This window comes from Pocillopora verrucosa, chromosome 1 (genome assembly GCF_036669915.1).
Source record: "Pocillopora verrucosa isolate sample1 chromosome 1, ASM3666991v2, whole genome shotgun sequence".
NCBI lineage: Eukaryota > Metazoa > Cnidaria > Anthozoa > Scleractinia > Pocilloporidae > Pocillopora > Pocillopora verrucosa.
In genome coordinates, this window is record NC_089312.1 from 24,258,385 (window position 1) to 24,276,788 (window position 18,404).

The 18,404-nt window shown below is 40.4% G+C and overlaps 1 pseudogene; it reads left to right on the forward strand.

Moving 5' to 3' along the window:
- Positions 1 to 13,289: 13,289 nt before the first annotated feature.
- On the forward strand, positions 13,290 to 15,062 carry LOC131796744 (early endosome antigen 1-like; annotated as a pseudogene).
- Positions 15,063 to 18,404: the final 3,342 nt, after the last annotated feature.

The window sequence follows — 18,404 nt, forward strand, 5'->3', positions numbered from 1 at the left end:
CATTTTCGGACAGGTCGAAAGGCGGATAGCTGATAGGAGAAATCAATTAAGAAACAGGAACTAGGATCAGAACATTCCATTCGCCCAAGATGAAGAATTCATCAGATCCATGTGGGAACTACTTCCCATGTGCGTCTACCTCTCTAGAACCGTAGAAAACGGAACATTTAAATTAAGAACATTTGACTGGGAACAGCAACGTTACTTTTCTGTTTATTTAGCTTCTATCAAACGAGACTATTTGTTGAGCATGTAATTTTCTTTTTGATTACGTCCCATTTTTTACTTAAGGAAATTTACATTTGATAAAAATAAAAAACCCTTTATGATGTTTCATATATACAAGTGCGTCTGTGATGAACTTTGTAAAATTGACTTTTCGCATCAGGAACGAGACTCAAATCCGTGATCTTCATGTCCTCCTAACAGCGTGACAGCATGACGTCGTTCCTTGAGTATTGCGTGACATTGCACCCTTTTTGCCAATTCAGCATGACTCCTTTTTCTTAGGACTTCATCTTGCAATTTGATTGGTCAATGCGTGTCACGTGGTACGAAATACTGCTCAAGATCTCTGACTGGCTACTACCTACACAAGCGACATAAACTACCATTGATAAACTATAGTTTCGTACCTCATTTGAACCTTCTCGTTTAAGAACGGTTTTTGTAATCTTTTGTGTTCATGTCATGGATAAAAATGATCACCAACGTATTCGTCGACTTCTTCTCAATATCACGTTTCTACAAGTGATTTACGAGTAACTTACATCTTTCGTGTGTTCGAATCTGTAAGAATTTTCCCCGATTTACGTACTGTTCAGTCTATTGCTTAGGCTTAAAACATAGAGTGTAAAATAGGTTCGTTATTAAGATTAGAAACTGTTTCCAGTCATTTTTGAAGGAATGCTGTGATCTGATTGGTAGGAGATACGTCGGCGGAAAAAAATACCACTTGATACGCTGGCGCGGAGTTATCAAATTCTTTTTTAATTATCCAAAAAGTAATAATAAAAAAATCCCCTCTTTTCCCTGCTGTTTGCGAACTGTTGCCTTATTTGTTTTCCCCTTGACAATCTGAAATGACTGCAGGTCCTACATACTGTTCTCTGTTTATCCCCTATGGTGCTGACTAAGAGAATTTGTTCGAGACCATTTCATTTCATTGCGTTTTAAGATCATTTCCTGGATCCCTAGTGGTATTGGGAGGAGAATTTAGATGCCGGTAGCTATTAAGGTTTAAAAGGTTTAATCTTGGTAAACTTGTGAGTTTGAAAATTATGATCGAAATGACATCAAAATTGATTTCATATACCTGACTCAAGAAGGAAGTTGGACCTTCCAACATAATGGACGTTGCAAATGGCACTTCGGAGTCGAAATTGGAAAAAAGGAAGATCGATTATTAAACTTCAAAGTGTACATGAAGCAACTGATGAATGACAGTCGAATTTCAAAAGTTCGTCGTCACAGATCAGACGCATGAGGCTAAGAAGTCGTAAGTCGTCATTTCATGAGAAGTGCCAAGCCGGAAGGTAGAAAATTATTCGTCAATGGTCGGAATTCAAATTCCGAGTCCGAAATCCGAGATATAAGTTAGAAATAAGAATTCCGAAAAAAAGAAAGTCGAAAGTTGAAAATAAAAGTCCGAACTCCGAAATAGAATGTCCGAAATCCGAAGACTGAAGACGGAAGTCGGGAAATTAAAAGTGAATAGTCCGAAATAAAAACTCTGAACTCCAAAATAGAATATACGAAATTCAAAGTCTGAAGTCGGAAATGAGAAGTCCGAAGCCGAAAGTCGGAAAACACAAGTAAAAAGTCGGGAATAAAACTCCAAACACCGAAATAGTGTCACAAATCTGAAGTCCGGGAATCAGAGGTCGGAAATACTGTTGTGGCATTGATTTGTGAGCCGACAACGAAACCAATTATATTTTTTCTCATAACCCCATTAAAACATCTGATGATTGAAACATCATTAGGACTCGAAACCCAAAATAACTTGATTAGAAGTCAATAAAAGGCAGGCACAGAAGTAAATGCCTCAGGATCAAGGTTGAGTATTTTATGTTTTTATGTTAATGTTTTATGTTAATGATTTATTTTCATTGTTCCTTTTTTATTGTTTATTTATAAGTTTAAGATTTCTTTATTTCTTGTTTATATTTCTGAGCAAACTTATGTATTTAAAATTAATTATGACAATTATATGATACAAAATAATTTGTTGAAGCTTCAAAAACTGCTTCCTTCTTGATGGTCAGATCATTCATAGACACTGCAACGATGACACTGTGTCCTTGTTGATAAGAAGATGATGAATGGACACCGAAAATTTTTAACTGCTTCCTATCTGATAAACACATGATGCACTAACACCGCAACTCTTAAACTGCTTCCTTGTTGACAAAGACATAATACATCGACACCGCCACTTTTAAACTGCTTCAGTTCTTGTTGAAAAACACATGATGCATTGACACCACAACTTTTAAACTGCTTTCTAGTTGACAAACACGATGCATTGATACCGTTTAAACAACTTTTTTGCTGACAAAGACATGATGCATTGACACTGCAACTTTTAAACTGCTTTCTTGTTGATGAAAACATGATGCTTAACACCGCAACTCTTAAACTGCTTCCTTGTTGACAAAGAAATGATAAATTGTCAGCGCAACTTTGAAACTGCTTCTGTTCTTTTTGACAAAGACATGATGCATTGACACCTTTTAAACAACTTTTTCGTTGACAAAGACATGATGCAATAACACCGCAACTTTTAAATTGCTTTCTAGTTGACAAACACGATGCATCGATACCTTTAAACAACTTTTTTGTTGACAAAAACATGATGCATCGACACCGCAACTTTTAAACTGCTTTCTAGTTGATAACACGTCCCACGGACACCACAACTTTTAAACTGCTTTCTTGATGACAAACACATAATGCATTGACACCACAACTTTGAAATTGCTTCTCCTTGACAAAAACATGATGCAAACACATGATGCATCGACACCGCAACTTTTAAACTGCTTCAGTTCTTTTTGACAAACACATAATGAAGTGACACTTAAACATTCTTGCCGATAAAAACATGATGCATTGACACCTTTTAAAAAACTTAGTTGTTGACAAAGACATGATGCAATAACACCGCCGTTTTTAAACTGCTTTCTTGCGGATAAAAACATGATACATTGACACCTTTTAAACAACTTTTTTGTTGACAGACATGATGCAATAACACCACAACTTTTAAATGCTCTGTTGATGACAGACATGATGCATTGATATCGCAACTTTTAAATTTCTCTTCTTGACAAACACATAATGCATTGACACCGCAACTTTTAAACTGCTTTCTCCTTGACGAAAACATGATGCATTGACACCACAATTTTTGAATTGCTTTCTTGTTGACAAAGACATGATGTTTTGACACCAAAAATTTTAAACTGCTTTATTGTTGATAAAAACATGATGCATTAACACCACAGCTCTCAGACTGGTTTCTTGTTAACAGAAATGATGCATTGCCATCGCAACTTTTAAACTGCTTTCTTGTTGACAAAGACATGATACATTGACACCGCCACTTTTAAACTGCTTCAGTTCCTATTAGGAAACACATGACGCATTGACACCGCAACTTTTAAACTGCTTTCTTGTTGATAAAAGCATGATGCATTGCCACCGCAACTTTTAAACTGCTCCAATCAGTTCTTTTTGACAAAGACATGATGCATTGACATCACAACTTTTAAACTGCTTTCTTGTTGACAAAGACATGATGCATTGACACCACAACTTTTAAACTACTTTCTTGTTGAAAAAGACATCATGATGAACAGATGCATTGACACCACAACTTTTAAACTGGTTTCTTTTTGACAAAGATATGATGTATTGACACCACAACTTTTAAACTGCTTTCTTGTTGACAAAGACATGCTGTATTAACACCACAACTTTTCAACTGCTTTCTTGTTGATAAGAACATGATGCATTGACACCACAACTTTTAAACTGCTTTCTTGTTGACAAACACACGATACATTGACACGCATGAAGTTGCAGTCATCAACCAATGCAAAGGATGATATTACGTCACGACTTATATCTTCACCACACCAGAGGAGATACGCGTAGTCTATCGATATATCTCATTCCATTCTGATCTAAGCAGCTGAGCATGTGGTACCATTCTTTTCTGTGATCCAAATTGAATCCTCAAGAAAGTTTACCCGAAAATTTCTCTTTCTATACTCTGGAACATTACGTTCCATCTCTACGTAAGTACATTTTACAGTGATACTAGATGAAATGAGGTTTAAATCCTCACAAAGGATTACCTATATTTCTTCTTCTATCCAGTTGGTAGAGGCAGATGGCGACGTTTTATGGTCTAAGGTTTGAATCCTTATGGTCAATGACACAGCTGATTTATTTTTTTGTGCATGACTTTACATCGGAAGCACGTAGAGTAACTAGCAGCAACATCAGTAGATCTGAGGTTTGAATCCTTATAAAAGTCGACCAGAAGTATCATTTTACGTCTTTTACGTGTAATTTATTACAAAGGTCGACCCACATTTTGTTTCAGCTCAGTTGATAGAGCATTGGAAACCGATATTGCGAGGTCTGAGGTTTGAATCCTCTCGTAGATTTACCCAGAAATTTGCCTTCTACTCAACTGTGTGAACATTTTGTAGCTATCTTGACTATTATGAGGTTTGAATCCTCAAGAATCTCCACCCAAATTTCTTCGTCTGCCCGGCTGGTAGAGCAGATGGCGAAGTTTTAAAAACGTCAGAAGATAGAGAATCTGACAGCAAAATCGGTAGATCTGAGGTTTGAATCCTCATTACAGTCGACCAGAGATAATCATTTTACACCTTTTTTACGAATAATTTCTTTCAAGGTCGACCCCCTTTTTGTTTCACCTCAGCCGGTAGAGCATTTGATACCGATCGACCCACAATTTATTTTCTAACCTAAGCAGCTAAGCATGTGGCACCATTTCATTTCTGTGATCCATTTTGTCCCCTGAGAGTGAAATGTCCTTTACAGCAGAAACACCAACTTTGAGCTGAAAGACAAACAAGAGTGCTTCAAGTAAGTGACTTGTGTTCAAAGACTTCCCCATAAAATTCTAATCTCTTAATCTGACTTAATACTAAACTACCGAAAGATAGGGGCTCGTTGAGAAAAAACTTATGAAGAAATTATTAGGAATTTAAAAGAAGGGGGAAATGTGTCTACTGCAGAAGCTGCATAGCTTTTCTCTTTGTAGCTGATAAAATGCCATTCTTATAGATATCTACTTTGATCAGACAGAGATCATTAATTATATACAAGTGTTTCTTTGCTTAGTTTTGATCCGCCTGTTTTGTTGTGAGTTTTAATATTTTCTGTTTTTTTTATCGTGTTAAGTGTTAGAATTTAAATGGTTCTGACCCTAATCTTCCTTTTTTAACAAAAATAGACATTTCATGATAGTCCTTGTGATAAACTTGCAGTTTATTTCAACATTTCAGTTGCATTTTAAATCTTTACTTAAAGAGGACCCATTAATTGACTTGAACAGCTCTACCATACTTAACAGCTAAGCACCTCTCATTATAGGTAAAGCTCTGTTGATTGGTCCACCAAATGGCTGACAATAACTGCATCTGAAAAACCTTTTGATGGCACACTCAAGAAGCAAAGAAAATACAGTTGTTAATGTGAGATAAAAACAATACTTGCACGGGATTTTTAAAGTCTAGTAGGTATATTATCTGACAGCAACATCGGTAGATCTGAGGCTTGAATCCTCGTGAACGTCGACCAGAATTTTTCATTTTATAAAGGTCCACCCACAATGTTTTTCTGCTCAGTTGATAGAGCGTGTGATACCGATATTGTCATGCATGCTATCACGAAAGTACGATAAGCATCATGGGATGCAATAAACCACGAAGTTTTAGATTCAATATGGCTGTCGTGTGATACAGTACATAACATGGTGTCAGGAGTGAGATTTGAATTCCTCCAAAACACAAAAGCTAACACGGTGCTAAACGACAACAGTGATTCGCTAAACCCTTCATCAGACGAAAGAGATGACATGGAAGGAGACTCTGCTCCAAAGATGGATTGGACGAGTAAATATCTGCCCACTGCGTGGAGAGCATTCAGGCAGCATTGCGAATTCACGTTTGGAGGACCTCTAAAGCGTAAAATCGAAGAAGAAAAGTGCGATTATTTGATGATTTGGGTAAGAGACAAAGGTCGTGACATATACAATACGTGGGAACTGACTGCAGATGAAGTGAAGAAACTCGAGACGTATTACACAAGATTTGAAACCTATGTGAAGCCCAGATCGAACAAGGTGTTTGTTAGGTATAAATTTCATTTGAGAGCGCAACAAGCCGGTGAGTCATTTGAACAGTTTTTTAGTTAAAGATTGTGATTATGCTGACCCTGATGAAATGGTTCGAGACCGAGTTGTGATCGGCTGCTATTCGTCAAAAGCACGAGAAAAACCCATTCACGAAGGCTCAGACCTATCCCTAGAAAAATATCACAAGCTCAGAAAATGCAAGCATAAATAGTGTGAAGACAAAGAAACAAAAAACCCCTGTTGAAAAGAAGCTTGGGAAAGATTGTGGTAGGTAGATTTGGTTATCAACATGACAAAGGAAAATGCCCAGCTTAAGGAAAGAAGTGCTCAAAATACACAAGTTGAACCATTTTGCCAGTTGTTGCCAGTGGAAAAACCCAGATAAGAAAGGAGTGAACCGTGTAGATGAATGCAGTAATGACGAGTTCTTTATTGGGTGCATCACCTCAGTTAATTCTGTAGACACAAGTGAATGGTGTGAAAACCATAAGATAGAAGACAAAGTTGTAAAGGTCCAACTAGATACTGGTGCTAAAGTCAATGTCATCTCTACTAAATTTCTGCAAGACTTTACTTCTCGCTCCCCCTTCGAGAAGACTCAAGTCAAACTGAAATCCTATTCAGGCCATCAGATTCCTACCAAAGGAGTAGTGACATTACCTTGTGAATGTAAAGGCAACACTTTTCAAGTACATTTCCATGTAGTTGAAATGGAAGCTCCAACGGTACTTGGTGCCCAAACTTGCAAAGACCTTGATCTTCTTGTCCGAGTGCATCCACTTCAGCAACAGAGTCTCTCAACGTGTCCTGAGGAAATGGCTGAAAAGATGTATGAGCAATACTCAGATCTATTTCAAGGCCTAGGTTGCCTTCCAGGTGAACACGCCTGGTACAGTGCCTGTTTCCCTCAAAGAGAAATCAAAGAAGAGCTTGATCGGATGAAGAAGACAGAAATAGTAGTTAAGCAGAAAGAGCCTACTGAGTGGGTGAATAGCATGGTAGCAGTCGTAACACCCAACAAGCTTCGCATATGCATTGACCCGCGAGATTTAAAAACACAAGTGAATGGTGTGAAAACCATAATATAGAAGACAAAGTTGTAAAGGTCCAACTAGATACTGGTGCTAAAGTCAATGTCATCTCTACTAAATTTCTGCCAGACTTTACTTCTCGCTACCCCTTCGAGAAGACTCAAGTCAAACTGAAATCCTATTCAGGCCATCAGATTCCTACCAAAGGAGTAGTGACATTACCTTGTGAATGTAAAGGCAACACTTTTCAAGTAAATTTCCATGTAGTTGAAATGGAAGCTCCAACGGTACTTAGTGCCCAAACTTGTGAAGACCTTGGTCTTCTTGGCCGAGTGCACCTACTTCAGCAACAGAGTCTCTCAACGTGTCATGAGGGATGTATGAGCAGTACTCAGATCTATTTCAAGGCCTAGGTTGCCTTCCAGGTGAACACGCCTGGTACAGTGCCTGTTTCCCTCAAAGAGAAAATCAAAGAAGAGCTTGATCGGATGGAGAAGGCAGAAGTAGTAGTTAAGTAGAAAGAGCCTACTGAGTGGGTGAATAGCATGGTAGCAGTCGTAAAACGCAACAAGCTTCGCATATGCATTGACCCGCGAGATTTAAATGAATCAATCAGGAGGGAACACCTTCCAATGACTACTATAGAAGAAGTTGTTGCTGATTTGCCCAAAGCAGAAGTGTTTTCAGTCCGTGATACCACCTCAGGATATTGGCAAGTGAAATCAGATGAAGCTAGCTCAAAGCTTTGCACATTTAATACACCAATTGGAAGATACCGGTTCACAAGGTTACCTTTTGGAATAAAATCAGCCCCTGATGTGTTTCAGAATCACATGTCAGAGCTGTTCGCAGATATGGAAGGCGTAAAAGTGATTGTTGACGACCTCCTAATATGGGGTAAAGATGATGAAGAACATGATGCAGGACTGAAACAAGTGTTAACAAGAGCAAGAAGTCAATCTCAAGTTCAATGCAAAGAAATGCAAAATTAAGCAGAAGAAGCTCCTTATGTTGGCCATGTCCTAAGTAAAGATGGTTTAAAACCAGATCCATAAAAGATAAGGGCTGTAAAAGAAATGAAACCCCCCGGGAATGCTAATGAACTGAAAACATTCCTCGGATTTATCCAGTATCTGGGAAAGTTCATGCCAAACATGGCCACTGAAAGTGCACCATTAAGAGAATTATTAGAGAAGAATGTTGCATGGCACTGGGATCAACTGCAAGAGGAAAGCTTTCAGAAGCTAAAGCAGATGGTCTCCTCAACACCAATCCTTGGTTACTATGATCCAAGTAAGCCATTATGCCTCTCTGTAGATGCAAGTTCAAGGGGCTAGGTGCCGTCCTTTTGCAAGATGAGAAGCTCCAAGCCTATGCATCAAGAGCCCTCACGCCAACCCAGCAGCGGTATGCACAAATAGAAAAGGAAACTTTTGCAATTGTGTATGGAGTGCAGAACTTTCATCAGTACATCTATGGAAGAACAACAGACGACGAGACAGACCACAAACCACTGCAATACATCTTAAACAAGCCCTTGCATGAAGCAACACTGAGGCTGCAGAAGATGATGCTGATATTGCAGCAGTACGAGTTAAAGGTGAAATACGTACCAGGATCTGAACTCTCTGTTGCTGATGCACCAAGCAGAGCATACTTGGAAGAGACTAAAGAAAGCCTCATCTCAGATTTGGAAGTAAATGAAGTTCAGCTTACACCTCACCTTCCCATTTCACGAAAAAGGTACTGTGCATTCCAGCAAGCTACTGCAGCTGATCCAACCCTATAAGTCTTAAGCACAGTAGTTCGTAAAGGATGGCCTTGTCACAAACAGGAGCTACCATTAGCTGTCCGCGAGTATTGGTCGTGCAGAGATGAAATATCAGCAATTGATGGGTTGTTATTCAAAGCACAGAAGCTTATTGTTCCTCAGAGTAAGAGAAAAGAAATGTTAAAGCTCATCCACGTGTCACACGAAGGCATAGTAAAATGTAAGCAGCGTGGCCGAGACATTCTCTTTCGGCCAGGGATGTCATCCCAAATTGAAGAGAAAGTGTCACAGTGTTCCTTGTGCGCTCAGTTCCAGAGAGCTCAACCAAGAGAGGCAATGATCATTCAAGACCTCCCTGACAGAATGTGGTCGAAAGTTGGAACTGACCTGTTTGAGTATAATGGAGGTCATCACCTGCTGTGTGTAGATTACTATTCAAAGTGGATTGAAGTTGCTAAGCTAGACAACTTAACCAGCGGCAATAGCATCTGTCACCTAAGAGTCAATTTGTTCGGTATGGGATACCTGATGAGCTTCTCAGTGACAATGGGCCTCAATATGCTAGTTCAGCATCTACTGATTTCAGAAAGAGCTATGGTTTTGTCCATACCACATCAAGTCCTCACTTCCCTCAAACAAATGGTGAAGCTGAAAGGGCAGTTCAGACCATCAAGAATCTCCTCAAAAAAGCAAAAGATCCTTACAAGGGATTGCTGAACTATGGAAATACTCCTTTGGATGGTATAAACCTTTCACCTGCTCAGCTGCTCATGGGTCGAAGATTAAAAACTTCCCAACTAAGAAAGGTTGATTTGCTTAAACCCAACAATCACAAGAAATTCAGCAGCACTTTCAAAAGAGAAAGCAGAGAGAGAAGTCCTATTATGACCAACACAGTGGGAAAGAGTTACCCCCCTTAACTCCAGGTGAGAAGGTGCACGTGCCAATGCATCATGAGAATGAATTTATGCAAGCTACAGTTGTAAACAAGCATCACACACCAAGATCGTACATTGTTCGGACATCTAATGGTAAATTCTACCGAAGAAATCGACGTCATCTTCGCATGAGAGTTTCACAAGCAACGAACAAAGGGACTGATGCAAAGCAGATCGCACAACCTCAGAAAGTCACTCTTCTCACTCGAACTGGTATCCAAAGCAGACCTTGTAGACCAGGAGCAAGTACAGATCATGGCCTGCCAGCAGAAATTCGTACCCGGTCAGGTCGGGCGGTTAAGCAAAGACTATGAACTCTGAACTTTTATGAACTGTTAAGTTAAAGATGTTGACCATGAATTCAGATGCTTTCTATGATTAAGCTTTTTTTTCTTTTTTTTTTGGCATGCAGTTGTTTACAGTTTGTCACAGTAGTTTCTTTGTTGATTGCTAAAAAGAAAAAAAAGGGAGATGTCATGTCTGCTATCACAAAAGTACGATAAGCATCATGGGATGTAATAAACCTCGAGGTTTTAGATTCAATATGGCTGGCGTGTGAGACAGCACATAACAGATCTTGCACAATCTGAGGTTTGAATCCTCACGTTAGTTTACCAAGAAATTTGCCCTTCAATACCCTGCTGTTAGAACATTTTGTAGCGAGGTTGACTAAAATGAGGTTTGAATCCTCAAGGATGCCCTCCCAAATTTCTTCGTTTGCCCAGCAGGTAGAGCAGATGGCGAAGCCTTATGGTCTAAGGTTCGAATCCTTATGGTTGTTGACACAGCTGATTTTTCTTTGTGTACGACTCTTGTATCGGTCAGCAGGTAGAATACCTAACAACAACGTCGGTAGATCTGAGGTTTGAATCCTCATGACAGTCTACTGGAAATTATAATTTTACACCTTTTAGGTGTAATTTCATAAAAAGATCAACAGAAAATTTTTCCTCATCTCAGCTGATAGAGCGTTTGATACCGCTATTGCAAGGTCTGAGGTTTGAATCCTCTTGAAAATTAACGAATGTCCACACAAATTTCTTCTTCTGGTAGAGCAGAAGGCGAAATTTTATGGTATAAGGTTGGAACCCTTATGGAAGTTGACTAGGTTTTTTTTTTTTCAAAGCTGATAGAGTGATGAGCAACTTAACCGAGAGATATTTTGCATTGATTAATTCTTGTGGTCCCTCTCAAGTTAAGCTCTGGAAGCTTCAGTCGCCATTATTTAGTTATGCAGAGATCAATTTGTCTCATTCTCTAGTTAACATGGACCGACAATGGCTTTTTTGTATTCCCTTGACTTTGAATGTGAAATGTGCTGAAGAAAGGAGAAATGCAATCCCCGCTTGACTACAGACACAGTCCTCTGGTGGTTACAGCCGACAACCGAAATGGGTCTGGCCTCCGGGTTTGAGACCTATTTAACGGCTTATTGCTCATATCAAAAACAAAAGAAAACAAAACTCAAAAACATAAAAAAAAGCGGTACGAGCTCACGCCGAGGTACCAGAGGGTAAGACCGAAGTATGGGCAATCTGCACTGCACCTCTCCTCGGGACGCGAACATAGACAAGCACTGAGTGGAGCGCACGAAGCTCTCCACCCAGCTGGGATCGCTTTCTGCGGGCTGACTGCTTGAGGTTCGAATCCTCACAAGGGACTCATATTCTAAAGTTTTTCTCTTTTGCTATCCTATATATGGTACCTTTTGATTTCTGTGATCCAACTTGTCGCGTGAGAGTGAAATGTCCTTTACAGAAACACGATCCCTGAGCTGAAAAACAAGTAAAAGTGGTCTAAGGTAATGACTTGTATTTGTACACCTTCAAATAAAATCAAAATCTCCTTAATTCTTCTCTTTCTGCTATAAACTACTAACAATTAATTACCAAAAATAGGGGCTCATTAAGAAATAAACATGTGAATAAATTACTAGGAATTTAAAATAGGGGGGAGATATGTCTTCTCTTGAAGCTGCATATCTTTTCTCTTTGTAGCATATCAAGTGTCATTCTTAAAGAAATTTCCTTTGATCACACAGAGAAGATTAATTATCTACAAGTTTTTCTTCGATTATTTTTGACTTGTCTGTTCTGTTTTGTTTCCTTCCTTTTTTTATCATGTTAAATGTTAGGCTCGAAATGGTTCTGATCCTAATCTTCCTTCTTTTACAGAAATAGGTATGATAGACATGATAGTCCTGGAATATACTTGCAGCTTTAATTCGAAATTAAAGTACTTAATTTCCAATATCTCGCATTCAATCCTTACCTTAACAGCTGAGCTGCTCTCATTATAGGTAAAGCTCTGTTGATTGGTCCACTAAATGGCTGACAATAACTGCACCTGAAAAACCTTTTGATGGCACACTCATGAAGCAAACAAAATATAATTGTTAGTGTGAGATAAAAACAATACTTATATGGGATTTTTAAAGGCCAGCAGGTATATTATCTGACAACAACATCGGTAGAGGTTTGGTCTGAGGTTTGAATCCTCGTGAAAGTCGACCAGATATTTTTATTTCACAAAGGTCGACCCACAATGTTTTTTTCTGCTCAGTTGGTAGAGCGTGTGGTACCAATATTGCACAATCTGAGGTTTGAATCCTCACGCAAGTTTACCCAGAAATTTGCCTTTCTATACACTGCTGTAAGCACTTTTTGGAGCGATGTTGACTAAAATGAGGTTTGAATCTTCACGAATGTCCAACCAAATTTCTTTGTCTGCTCAGCTGGTAAAGCAGATAGCGAAGTTTTAAGGTATAAGGTTTGAATCCTTATTGTCGTAGACTGTATGATTTATCGCATTTACATACAGTTTATAGCGCCGCTGACAATATACATAGGCCGCAGTTCCCTACGCCGTATGCGCTGCTTGAGCGTTACGTACAGTTCTTTTTTTGGCCATTTTGGCCGAGTTAGTTTTAGCGAAGGGTTTTTAGGCTGTGTAAGAAGCAATAACCTCGAATCGTCGCCGGATAGATCCTTATTTGTTATTCGTTCTTGATTATCCTTTACAAGAATACAAGGAATCTGACGTATAGAAGTTGTTGTGTCTTATTTATTTTGCCAAGTGTAGCTGGCCCCCTCAACATTCGAAGTTAGAGTTCTCAAGTCAAGATCTGTTTATGAGTGGTTCGTTTACAGATGACCGGCAAAAGGAAGAGAAAATCAGCCAGTGGTTGGAAGGTAAAAGTTGTTTCTAAAGAATCGCACGTGACTCGACATGTCGCTGAAGAGGCACCGAATAAATCGTCAGAAGTCAACGCGTTTCGGATCGGCGAGAGCGGTGGAAATTTGAATGTACCGCCATCATTGGCCGTAGGAAACATGGATTTAATTTCTGTTAGCGAAGATCCTCAAGGTTCTATGAAGGAAACTAGGACGAAAGCACCGAACAAAATTTTGAAGAAGTCAACGCTGAGAAAGATGTCCATGCTAAGCGTTAGAGAGCTGGACATTTAGGAGAGCTGCGAAAACGTCGGAGTGTTGTGCAAGATTTGTTTAAAAACCCAGGAATTAAAGCAACCGAAGATGAAGGAAACGTTGCCATGTATGAAGAAGCATTTCGTAACTTTGTTAGTAGCCATGAAAATTACCTTCGTTATGAAGATGATGAAGAGAAAATTGCCTTGACATATGACAGTTATGACAGCCAGAGAGACATGAAATTTCAATTAGATATTTGGCGAGTGAATGGAGGGAGAAAAAGAAGAGAGAAGGAAGGCCCCCACCCGCATACAATTTTAGTCAAGCGTCAGCTAAGAGTATGAAAAGCTCTGCGCTCAGTACAATCAGTGTAAAGGAATGTAAAGGAATGAAAACGATTGATGGCAAAAGCAAAGTTGGAAATACTAGCCCTCAAAGAAAAGCAAGAATTGCAGCGTGAACTGGAAAGGGTAGAAAAGGGTAAAGGGTTATAGAAAACCGAAATAGACTTAATGCTGGAGCAAGCTTTTAAGAAAGAGACAGATGGTATGAACGATTATCTTGAAGAGTATTATTTGCAGAACAATGTGAAAGAAGGGCTATCACCACCAATGGGTGAGACAGATGCAATATCCAGCTTGGAATCGAAGCTAGTGGATAATCGGGCAATAGTATCAGATGAGCAGCTCCAAAGCAGCCAAATCCAGTCTCATTTATTGCTGTCATCTGCTAAAGTATCCGTAGGAACAGAGACAGTGGTTACCCTTTCTTCAGTAGCTCATATAGCTACAGAGGTTGGTTTGAGAAGTTCAGCTTCCATAGCACCGAGGGAATCTCACTCCTTAGTAAGCTCTTTGACTCAACACTCTCCTTACTTAATAGCTGTGCCTGACACAGTTCAGCCACCCTTGTACACTATTGTGAGCTTATCACCAGCGAGTTTTCAGTCCACATCTGCTTATTACTGCGCTCCAAGAACGAAACTAACTGCAACAACAACTGAATTCTACCCAGCGTTTGTTTCACAGCAGAATCCACCTTAGCCAATACAGTACCCGTACCTCTCTCCTCAGTCCCTGATCTCAGCACAGCAGTCAGAAGCTTGGACAACAATTGCACAAGCGATCAAGCAAGGTCCAGCCTTGCCAAAAGTGGAGTTAATGCAGTTCAATGGGGTTCCGTTGGAATATGCAGAGTTTGTCACGAACTTTAGAGATAACATTGAGAGTCAAGTAGCTGATGAGTCTCAAGGACTTACGCGATTACTTGCACAGTGTGTAGGAAAAGGTAAGGATGCAATAAGGATACTTAAATCTCCCTGTAGGATGCAGATACTCAGAGGCATGGAACACCCTCCGCGACAACTTTGGTCGGCCTCATATGGTAGTCGAAGCCCATATGAAGAAATTAAGAGAAATACTGGTGCGTAAAGCTGACGCGTCGACACTTATGGATTTTGTGAGGCGGTTGGAGGATGCGAGAAGAGTCTAAGTGAGCATGGGTTGCAACTATTCAAGTGGCTTAGACAATGAAGATGTGATAATTATGCCAGTGAGAAAGCTTTCCGAAGAAGGTCTTAAAAGGAAGTGGGTCGATAGAGCAGGAGATCTCATCAAGAACAAAAGTCGAGCTGAGTATTCGGATTTCGTCAGTTTCGTTGGAAAGGCATCAGAGCGTATTAACAATAGATATGGACAAGAACTTAAGTCTTCTCCAAGTGCTGAGAGAGAAAAGAAGGAATCCGGCAAAGGAAAGACAGATTACCCACTTAAATTCACAACGCTTGCTACCCTCTGTGAAGAAGATCAGCCGGGCACCGCCGTGCTTAACAGAGTTCTACTTAAGTGTCCACAGTGTTCGGGACTGCATGGAGTCTGGAGATGTCGGATATTTAGAATTTCCTCTTTAAGAGACCGTTTAAAGACTGTGAGACAACACCGACTTTGCAGAGCGCGTCTCTCAGAGGGACACAATGCGAAACAGTGTCCCAGAGGATTCGCTTGCGCAAGGCCAGGGTGTGGTAAAGACCATCATTATCTAATCCATTCCAGTGAAGCCGACGGAAACGGGTGTGGCATTCAGACTAACGGCCGTGATACGTTTCGAATCACTGAGACCAATGGTGCTGCAAAATGAACTGTCGTAGATATCCGCGGCGCTCCGGGGTCAATAGCTGCTAAGATTGGTTTGGATAGTCCTCCGAGAGTGTGTAACAATTCTACAACTCCATCTAGTGAGCCTGTTACTGTGCGCGTGGTACGGACTAGTCGACCCTGAGTGTGGTTTAAGGTTGTTCCAGTTAAAATTAGTAGTCGCAATGGTGGCAAAGAGATAGTTACTTACGCGGTCTTAGACAGTGGGTCAGATGCTAGTGTCTACCTCAAGAGCCTGGTGCGTGCGTTACATTTGAAAAACAATAAGCCGACTAGTTTTACTATAGCGACAGTCAATTGTGAAGATCAAAAGACCGGCCATAAGGTTCGACTGAACGTCAAGTCCCTTGAAGGAGATGCAGAGTTCAAACTTAGCCGTTTGTTAACCATAAAGAGTCTTTCTGTTAAGCCAAGGCATATGGCTACCAACGAAGAAATAAGGAAGTGGCCTCACCTTGATGACATTAGTCTACCCGAAACATGAGATAAAAGGGTAACGATCCTGATAGGCAGCGATCATCCACAAATTATCGACTTACAGTTAGACAAGAGGGAAGGAGAATGCGGCCAACTCTCGGCCGTCAGGACCCCCTTTGGGCGGACTGTCTTTAGGCCCATTAGAGAAATTGCAGATGAGCAAGTGCACGTAAACATAATTAACACTGAGCGTGAAGTTTTTAATGCACAACTGGAGCGTATGTACAATGAAGAATTTGGCGACACGAACGAAACGTTAGAAGGCATGTCGGTTAAGGACCGTAAAGCCGAAGAAATCATGGATCAGTCCGCAACCCTAGTAAATGGGCATTATCAAATTCGACTTCCATTTCGAGAGGATGTTCCCAACCTTCCAGACAGTTTATGGACTGCAGCAAGAAGATTAAAATGGTTAGAACGGAAGATGCAGAGAGACCCAGTCTTCCATCGCAAGTACAGCTGTGTTGTTGAAAAATACAGAACTGAAGGATGCTCAAGACAAACACCCGACGAAGAGGTACCTAAGCTCAATCCAATTTTGTAGCTTTCTCATCACGCAATATGGCATCCCCGAAAACCAGGAGAACCAAGAGTAGTCTTCGATTGTGCCTCTAAGAGTGGTGGGACATCGTTGAACGAGCAATTACTACGGAGACCAGAAAATACCAGCACCTTAATAGGAGTAATATTCCAATTCAGAATAGACGACGTTGCAGTCATGGCAAACATCAAGAGAATGTTTCACCAGGTGTTCGTAGTACCACAGGACCGTGGAGAATTTTGTTATTTGTGGTGGCCGAGTGGCGAATTATCAAGAAAGCCGAAGACTTACCAGATGCTTGTGCACATCTTTGGAGCTAAGTCTTCACGAGTGTGGCTGGATATGCCCTTAGAAAAACGGCCAAAGACAATCAGCAGGATTTCCCACCAGAAGTTGTCGAAGCCGTGTTTAAGGACGTCTATGCAGACGACTTACTCAAATCGTTTTCCACCGAGGAGCATGCGATAAACATTAGGAGAAAGTAACAAGAAATGTTTGTTAGAGGAGGCTTCCAACTCACAAAATGGATTTCAAACCGTCATAATATCTTGTCAGCATTTCCAGTGGAAGAAAGAGCTCCTCACATTAAGGATCTAAATTTGAAATCCGACAACATGCCTCTGGATAGAGTCTTAGGAATCCATTGGGATGTTAAACGTGATACGATCGACTTCGTTTTTTAGTGAGAGAGAACAGCCAGAGAATCGCAAAGAAGCACTGTTCTCGATTGCGACTGTAAACCATCCACTTGGATTTGCTAGTCCCTTACTCCTACCTGGAAGAGAAATCAATTAAGAACTGTGCAGATATAAGTTAAGTTGGGACGACAATCTCCCAGAAGAAATCCGTCTCCGTTGGAGAAAGTGGAGAGAAGGCCTTATGAGTTTGTAGGGATTCAGGATTCCAAGATGTTTCAAGCCATAAGGCTTTGGTATAGTTGCGTGGGCAGAGCTTTTGCCGATGCGTCGCAAGAGCATGGTTATGGAACAGCCTCATATCTGCGCATTATTTATGATCAAGGAAAGATACATTACAGTTTCGTCATGGGTAAATCGCACTTGAGACCATTGAAGAACGCAGTCACCGTGCCGAGGTTAGAATTAACCGCAGCCACCTTAGCAACCCTTGTCATATATGCTATCACGAAAGTACGATAAGCATCATGGGATGCAATAAACCACGAGGTTTTAGATTCAATATGGCTGTCGTGTGATACGGTATATGACATGGTGTCAGAAGTGAGATTTGAATTCCTCCAAAACACAAAGTTAACACGGTGCTAAACGACAACAGTGATTCGCTAAACTCTTCATCAGACAAAAGAGACGACATGGAAGGAAACTATGCTCCAAAGATGGATTGGACGAGCAAAGATCTGCCCACTGCGTGGAAAGCATTCAGGCAGCATTGCGAATTCACGTTTGGAAGACCTCTAAAGCGTAAAAGCGAAGAAGAAAAGTGCAATTATTTGATGATTTGGGTAGGAGACAAAGGTCGTGACATATACAATACGTGGGAACTGACTGCAGATGAAGTGAAGAAACTCGAGACGTATTACACAAGATTTGAAACCTATGTGAAGCCCAGATCGATCAAGGTGTTTGCCAGGTATAAATTTCATTTGAGAGCGCAACAAGCCGGTGAGTCATTTGAACAGTTTTT